The sequence below is a fragment of the Dreissena polymorpha genome, chromosome 3 (assembly GCF_020536995.1).
Source record: "Dreissena polymorpha isolate Duluth1 chromosome 3, UMN_Dpol_1.0, whole genome shotgun sequence".
Taxonomy (NCBI): Eukaryota; Metazoa; Mollusca; class Bivalvia; order Myida; family Dreissenidae; genus Dreissena; species Dreissena polymorpha.
In genome coordinates this window covers 23,278,081-23,287,095 of record NC_068357.1, presented here as the reverse complement: position 1 = coordinate 23,287,095, position 9,015 = coordinate 23,278,081, and positions in this window count along the sequence as shown.

Genomic DNA, 9,015 nt, shown 5'->3' with positions numbered 1-9,015 from the left:
CTAGACAAAAAAGTTATCCAGAGTGAAATCCGTGACAGTATTCAAGCAAAACAAGAATGTCAGTCGTTCTCTAATAAAAACATCACATTTCTCTGTCAAATTACTGTAAACCCTCGGGAGATAGTGGCCATGTATTTACCTTCAATATGCATATATTGCATTTTAATAGAAATATGCACGTTGATTGGTTTCTAAATACATTTTCTCCAAATATTCAAAATTGTCATGGCAAATAAAAACTGAATGTTAAAAGAAACTATGTTTTGGTATAAAATTGAATGTTTCATGTTTATTCTTTTCGTAATAATCTTTTGAACATGATATGTACATTAATATTAAAATTTTACGAATAAAGCAACACTTACTTTTATGAAGACTGATAATCCATTTATTAACAGGAACGCCGTCTATATTTAAACATCGCGTTAAATCGCATATGTGGATTAATTTAAATGGCGGCGAAAACTACATTAATACTAGTCAGCTATCAATATAATCATTTGGAGCGAAACACGGCCGATTGGTTCAAAACAAAAGATTCAATAATGCCGTCATTATCGCACTATCACGGTTTAGTGGGGTTTGTAAACTTTATATTCGCATTTCAGAGATCAAATTGCTGGTGTTGAATTTCTGATTTTTACTACCATTGTGTATTTCAGTTTAAATAATAGAGGTTACTTTTTAGAAGTAATCTTATCAATTTAGAAATGGTAAATCACTGTTTCGGAGGGTTAAAAGAAGATACAAATCTATACGCATCGACAATTTAATCAAGTTAAAGATTTCTAACCGAATGAATTTTATTCATGAGTTAATGCGTTCGTTCTTTAAAGAAGAGTATTCTTCACCAGCTGTAGAGACTGTTCGATTAAAAGTTAACAGATATGTATTATTTATTCGATTTGATTGCGTTATGTTTTTTTTGTATTTGTGGTCGGTTATATTTCCATAATAAATTATTGTATGGAACTATTTATATAATATTTACGCTATGGGGATTTACAACGAAAATAAAAATCCCTATAGCTTTTCAAGGACAACACGTGCTAAAACATTTAAGCCCTTATTACACCACGGTGTCATTACAACAGTTAATCAGATGATACATGCAACCAGTTATACAGTTCATCATTTAAGTTTGTTTTACAGACATAATGTATGTTTATTGAAAATATTACAAAGCAAGTAGTAATACTAGTGGCATTTTTATCAATGTCCTATAGAAATTGCCATCCTTATGTTGTGCGTTATCGTTGAATCTATGGAGACAGACCCCCTCCCCGCTAACACTTTCTTTTAGCTTCGCCATGTGATGCTTTCTCTCAATGCCTTCATCATGTTGCCAGGGAAAAATTAGATACCGCTGGCAACGTAGTGCGAGATATTAGCCATTTAAGTCTTCCGCGATAATTACATTCAAGGTCGAAAGCAGTGTTTCATCGCGAATAATACGAAATGAATTTTTCTTATGAGACGCGTCATGCGAAAATAGGACTTATGCCATATGCGACCAGCGTAAGTCCAGAACAGGCTGTGCGATCGCAGACTGGTCAGTGGCTACGTTGTCCGCTATAAAGTAAGACATGGTTCGGTGGTCTATTTAGCAGAAATGGTAGCTCCTGACTAGCCTGTACGAATTCCTAAGCTGATCTAGAGAAACGCCAAATGCATATAGCAAAATACCCATTTTACATGACGGGGGGAGTAAAACTACAACATACAGACTGTCGTTGCCTCTCAGGGAGAAGCAATATACATCCTCTTACGATAATGTCTTCGATGTCTACATGTTTTGCCACCTAAAAACAGAAATATCTCGCATTGGGATTATTTTAATTATATTGTTATTCAATAAAGGTCTTTATTGGCAGTGACAGGATGATAGTGTCCTTTTTATAATTTGATTATTATAGATGATTTCTCGCAAACCTTTATGCAGTTTCAAGCGACTAAATTAGCTGACAAATTGTGCAACAAAGTTTGATTGTACGTAGATTGTCACAAAACGTATGGCGTGTTATAATACACACATAAACATGACATACAATCTGTGTTGTATACAAATGCTAATTTCTTTAGATTTACAGAACATAAAACGATACAATAATTGTTGACAATCCCGCTATTGCTTTGCATTATCATCAAAATAATCGTTCAATGTCCAAAACGACTTTAATTGCCATAAATATAATATGAACAAATGTAGAATTGTACATAATTAACATATACTTTGCTCAACCAACTTATTTATTCATACTTAAAGTGTAATAAATGTACAAAATTTAGTTAATGGCATGGCATATACCTTGCTTAAAGTGTTTGTTGCGTGTCCATTAATTTTCAATAACAGTCCATGCCTCTGTAGCTCTGTCTTTTTAGAAACCTTATACTGTTGTCATTGTGTACATCGTACATTTTTAACATTGTGGTCGAACCGCCCATGTGGGTTTAAAGAAAAAGCATTTCCATGTTACTAGATATAACATTCATGGATGGAGTCCCAAGGCCGTATTTATTGGCAATCGGATTACCACAATCACTTCCTTTCATGAACTATTAAAGCAGGTTATTGTTTTGTGGGGATTTCTTGTAAGTTACAAGAAGGGCGTATAATGTCCTATATAATATATGAAAGCACGACTTTCTGCACCGCATACAAATGGAATTATAGAATTAAATAGTTACTCTTTGTTGTTAATTGCCACTTCTTGATCTGCGTTAATAATACAAAAGTTGAAGTTGATCTTTAATTATAATATATATCTAATGATAATGGGCGATAACATAGGATTATACCGATTTGTCAATTTTGTAAATATAACCCATGTATGCCTAGCGTCTAGAAAAAAAAGGCCTTTGCAAAAAGCGTAGACCCAGATGAGACGCCGCATAATGCGGCGTCTCATCTGGGTCTGCGCTGTTTGCTTCAAGGAATTTCTGTAAGAAATATTCTAAATATAGAAATAAATATACTTGACATCCCTAATTTTGGAAATAAATTGATCCAATTTAGAAGGATGGGAGAGTCCACAAGCCATAAATGGGTTAATTCCATACAATGTTTAGTGTCAAAAGAGGACTACATTTAAATGGATCGACAATTATTGGCATAATAATTAATTGATAACAGCGCGTATTGTTTGAAAATTTCTGCAACAGTAGTTCGTTTTCGAATCATCGACCGAATAGCCAGCGAATATAGCCAACCCACCCACTTCCTAATCAATGGCGATTACAATAGTGGCAATTACATACGCAGTATTGCTAGAAATAGAAAAGTAGGAAATCAGACAAGAATCTAAGATAGGTTGTCGGCAAGATGATTAATGTCTTAAAACCAGAAGCATTGATGTTCAAATCATGTGAAATGATGTCATTAACGTGGACGGTTAAGACGTTAGACGTTAAATCGTAATTGACATGCGTAATCCTTATATAGATTGTATAACTGTGTTTAAAAGTATTGCGTTTTGCAGTAGACGAACGTGCTGTGTAAACGATCAAATAGCTTTAAACATTCACTGCAACATTTCTGTTTATATCATGGAGCATGTTAGTGCTTTTGATAAGACGCAAAACCATTTAATACAATCTGACGAGAACTAGACAGAATCACCCCTTGATTATAAATCGTTCGAGTAATTTTTTCTATTATTTACTGTTATATCTCAAAACAATCTTTAATAATAAAGTTAGAATGGACCATAATAAATAAAACACTACAATTAAATGCTGAGTTATGTAATACAAGCTATGTAATATGGATCTTTTACACCCAGTATTGTTGCTTATTCCTGTATTTTCACGCTGATGATTTGAAATATTAACTATATGATGCGATATTCTTAAATCTTTTTCTAAAAAGAAGGGATACAGTTGACACTTGTTGGTAATTTCATTTCATCGTTTCTCAAAAAGTTGTAACTCTGTTGCTCTGGTTTCCTTCCTACCATCGAGTAATTAAATGGTAATTAAATTGAATGCGTTTTAATTCCTTTTCATTATTGTTTAATTTCAGTTGCAATGCTATGAGGTTAAATTTTTATTTACACAAATATGTATCATGAATATTGCTGGGCCAAGTGTGAGGTTGAGCGCTTTAAAACCGGTTTAAACCTCCAATGCTTTGCATTGACCGTTCCAATGCGGTGACCCCAGCTTTATACTTTTATGTGCGTATGTTGTTTCGTATTGTGCTGTTTCGTACTGTTTTGGCAATTGGTCACTTGCCTTAAATAAAGGCCAAACTAATTGTTTATAATGAGAATGCAATACTGCTCCAGCAGCTGGAGTTTCACTTCTTTATATTTGCTTAAGAACAATAACATTATCTTGTGGGCATGCGTATGCTGAAGCTGACTGCGTTTAAGTGAGGTTAGTTGGAATTGACTTACAAAATAGCGTCGTTTTCCTGATTCTCGCTAAATAGTAGCGAGTATTTTCACCCGGTAAGCCGCTTACTATTTGGGCCGTGCTCTGTGAAAAGGAGGTTTAATGCATGTGCGAAAAGCTTCGTCCCAGATTAGCCTGTGAAGTCCGCACAGGCTAATCAGGGACGATACTTTACTATTTTATTGTGTTTTTTGTTTCCAGAAATTCTACTTAGCAAAAATCAAGTTTAGGCGGAGAGTGTCGTCCCTGATTAGCATTTGCGGACTGCACAGGCTAATCTGGGATGACACTTAACGCAATTATATTAAACCCCCTTTTCACAAAGCGCGTCTCATTTATATTTCTTTTAAATAAATACGCCGTTTCGGATCTTCTGCGTTCGTGCATACCCCGGTTTTTGTTTCAAGATCGTAGACAATGATACATTTTTTAGTTTAAGCCATTAGCTCAACTGTGACATAAACATTGATATGCATGTTTTCTCACATACTCAACGCTAACACCTGGTTTGCGCAATTTAAGGAATATTTCGGTATTTTTACTCAGTGTAATTTTTATCTATTTATTTTTACACCTATGAACATACTTATGTTTGAATATGCCTTGAACGGAATAAAACGCTTACTATATCCAGGCATAAAAGACGCCAGTTAGAGACGTTGAGGATGCCAATGAGGATGCAAAGAAAAGCGTTACTTAGTGTGTACCACTCTACAGAGCCAACGGTACAAGAAAACTAATCCATTAAAAAGAAATTACGTCTTAGTGCCAGGCCAGTTAAAACACACAAAACTATATAATAAACGTGCAGAATAAGTTGACTGAAAAAATCGATACGGGTAAAGACGGTTCGATAATATTGCAAGGTTGAAGGCAAAAACACTATCATTAATTCGATTCGGAATACCTGGAACGATGCGTTGTACCTGACGCGAGGTTTGAAGCATATAATTCGATAGTTTGTTAATTTCAAACGAAAATATTAACTGTTAATTCAAAGCAATCACATTTAATGCGTTTTGCTACGATGAAACTTATACTATCATGTTTCTTTGATATGACACATTTCGGACGACCTTTTTAAACAAGTTCTGTAGATGGTGAATACATAAACATCGCAAATATTGAGCTCGTGGTGTATAGAAAGATTTGTGCAAATGCAGTACACGATATGATTTCACAAACAGTGTTTAATATATACATGCATTTTATTTCTCTTTCATATACTTATGTTAATACACATTATTCAAGACTGTTGCATTGAGCAAATACCTTATTGGTTCATTCAGAGATTATTTAGTTTGTTCCTAACATTACCTGTTAAACTTAAAACTAAGTATATGTTAATATTTTTAGTGCATATAGAATTTTTTCCGAAATGTTTTTTTTATCATGTATGTAAGTTCTGGGTACAATTAAAATTGTATGCAGAGACTTCGTGGGAAGAAATGACGTAACACAAATCATTGATTTTTTACTATTTAAAAAACCCGTAAGAAACTTGCATCATGGCATACACCGAGCAATAAGTGAAATAGAGTAGCACTTACAGCAATTATAGGTCAAACGTATCTAAGCAGACAGACAAAGGTATCTCAGTCCTCATATATGTTTAAATTCTAAATTACATATTCTGCAACGAAAGATGCAATTAATATTGCCCTCTGAGACCTGCTTCATCTGATAAGACGGCAGAAAACGAAACTTAATATCATATTAAGATCAACACGTCATAAAATACATATAACGGAAAAGGGCTGCTCAACGTTCTATAATATTATATATCAGCCCCCACCCCCCTCAAACTATCCTTCCGAAAAAAGGTGCATTGATTCAGTTGGTCGACAGGTTTTCGTACAGCATTATTATAATTCTACAGTAAGTAACGTGAGAACGTAAGAAAACACTTATATTACACCGCATATCATGCTATTAAACTATTATATTGATGTAAGCACATACACTCTATTATATTGATGTAAGCACATACACTCTATTATATTGATATAAGCACATACACTCTATTATATTGATGTAAGCACATACACTCTATTATATTGATGTAAGCACATTCACTCTATTATATTGATGTAAGCACATACACTCTATTATATTGATGTAAGCACATACACTCTATTATATTGATGTAAGCACATACACTCTATTATATTGATGTAAGCACATACACTCTATTATATTGATGTAAGCACATATACTCCATTATATTGATGTAAGCACATACACTCTATTATATTGATGTAAGCACATACGCTCTATTATATTGATGTAAGCGCATACACTCTATTAACGATATGTAGTTTCTCGTGACAACCCTTTAACGGTTTATTACGGTTTATTTATTATTATTTATTTATTATTGCATAATCAGCAATACATGCTTCCACGCGAAGTAAATCTTCCATGATTTTACAATGATACTGGGCATGCACCATGATGTTCAAGAATACAGCTAGTCTTTACACCGGTAATATTTCCAGATTTATTTCTTCTTCTTCTTTTATAATAATGGCTATGTTCATTACTGATGCATTATGGCCATGCGTGGGGTGTTAAAAAGAAATAGATTGATAGGTTTCCCGAGTTACTCAATCCACTCAGGAAAATCCTATCAACAGTGATAAAAAAGGTGCAAAACCTAACACCTTAAGCCCTTAAGACTTAAATATATACATATACAACTGTGCATGTGGTGAGAATATTAGTCGAGTTAAAAACAGGATAAAAGCAGAATCATGTGATCTAAGGAAGGAACACTGGTGTAGACAGCACTGATTTAAATCCAGGGATCGTATCAGCGCTGACTACATAAGATGAAAGTGTGTCCCATTGTACAACTGTTCTTGGAAAGAAAGAAAATTTGTGGTAATCAGCTGTACTTGGTGGTATTTGGTATGCCATGTGATGGTGATGGCGTGAGTGTCTAAGGTATGGAGTGAGATAGTGAAAGGGATTGACATCAACATGATTATATACTATTTTATAAAACAAAATGAGTCTAGCTTGTTGTCTTCTTGATTGCAAGGTATTCCAATTCAAATCCTTAATTATATTTGTGACCGTGCCCGGTGTCTTGCTGTAATTATTCGTTACTAATCTGGCGGCTTGACGCTGAACATTTTCAATTTTATCAATATCTTTCTGATGGTAAGGGTCCCACACACTAGAGCAATATTCCAAGGATGGTCTAACAATGCTGTTATATGCCGCTGCCTTAGTTTCCATTTTAAAAGAATGAATGTTTCGTTTTAAGAAACCTAAGCTCTGGCTTGCTTATCTACTAATTTTATTTACGTGAGGTGACCAGTTTAAAGTTGAGCTTACTTCAACGCCAAGGTAAGTGGCTTGGTTTACAACAGACAGAGGTTGATTGTGAAGAGTGTAGACTGTTTTTAATGGTTTACGGTTTCTCGTAACATGCATGATATGACATTTTTCTATGTTAAAAGACATCTTCCATTTCAGCTACCACAATGATAGACTATCTAGATCTCTCTGAAACTGAATAGTGTCAGCCAAAGTTTTTATGGATCTGTACATGACACAGTCATCCGCAAATAGACGAACGTTTGACCTCACAGACGAAGGTAGATCATTAATGTAGAGCAGAAACAGAAGAGGCCCAAGAACTGTTCCCTGGGGTACGCCAGAAATTACAGGGGCCATGGTGGAAGTTGCCCCATCTACAACAACCTGTTGACTACGGTTACCAAGAAAAGCTTTAATCCAAGAGTGTGTAGTTCCCGTGATGCCATAATGGGCTAGTTTCAGCAACAATCTACCGTGATGTACAACATCGAAGGCTTGTCTAAAATCCATGATAGCAACATCCATCTGGTCTCTCTGCATGGTAGAAGCTAAGTCATGGATAAAACCCACAAGTTGGGTTTCGCAAGACCGCCGGGCTCAAAAGCCATGTTGGTTGTCCACCAGGATATTAAAGTTGTCAAGATGGTCTAAGATGTTACTAACAACGATATGCTCCAGCAATTTACAAGCAATACATGCTAATGAGACTGTTATATAATTACTAGCTTGATACTTTTCACCTTTTTAAAAATAGGAGCTACAAAAGCCATGGACCAGTCAGAAGGGACAGAACCAGAAATAAGTGATTTTTTAAAAAGAATTGTAAAAATAGGTGCAATTTCATTTGCACATTCCCTTAAGATTCTGGGTTTGATTTGGTCTGGCCCTGCGGCCTTGTAAGGATTCAGTTTGAGTAGGAGTTTCTTAATACCATTTACCGTGATATTAATTGATGGCATGTTTTTATACGGGCTATTACCAAGATCTGGATATGAGCTGTTTGTATCATTAGTAAAAACAGAAGAAAATTGTTTATTTAAGACTTCAGCTTTTTCCTTGGGGTTAGATTTTAAGACCCCATCATCCCTCAAGGGTGCTACACCACATGAGTCATTTTTTAAGCTTTTTATGAACCCCCAAAATCGTTTAGTTGTCCCATGTTTATGTTTTGTTTCATCACATATTATGTTGTTCATGTAGTCCCAATAAGAGTTACGAATTTTCTTGTGTATTAATGATCTGATCTTCTTAATTTTTGGAAGTAAAGTGTAATGTTCAGTCTTTTTCATTTTG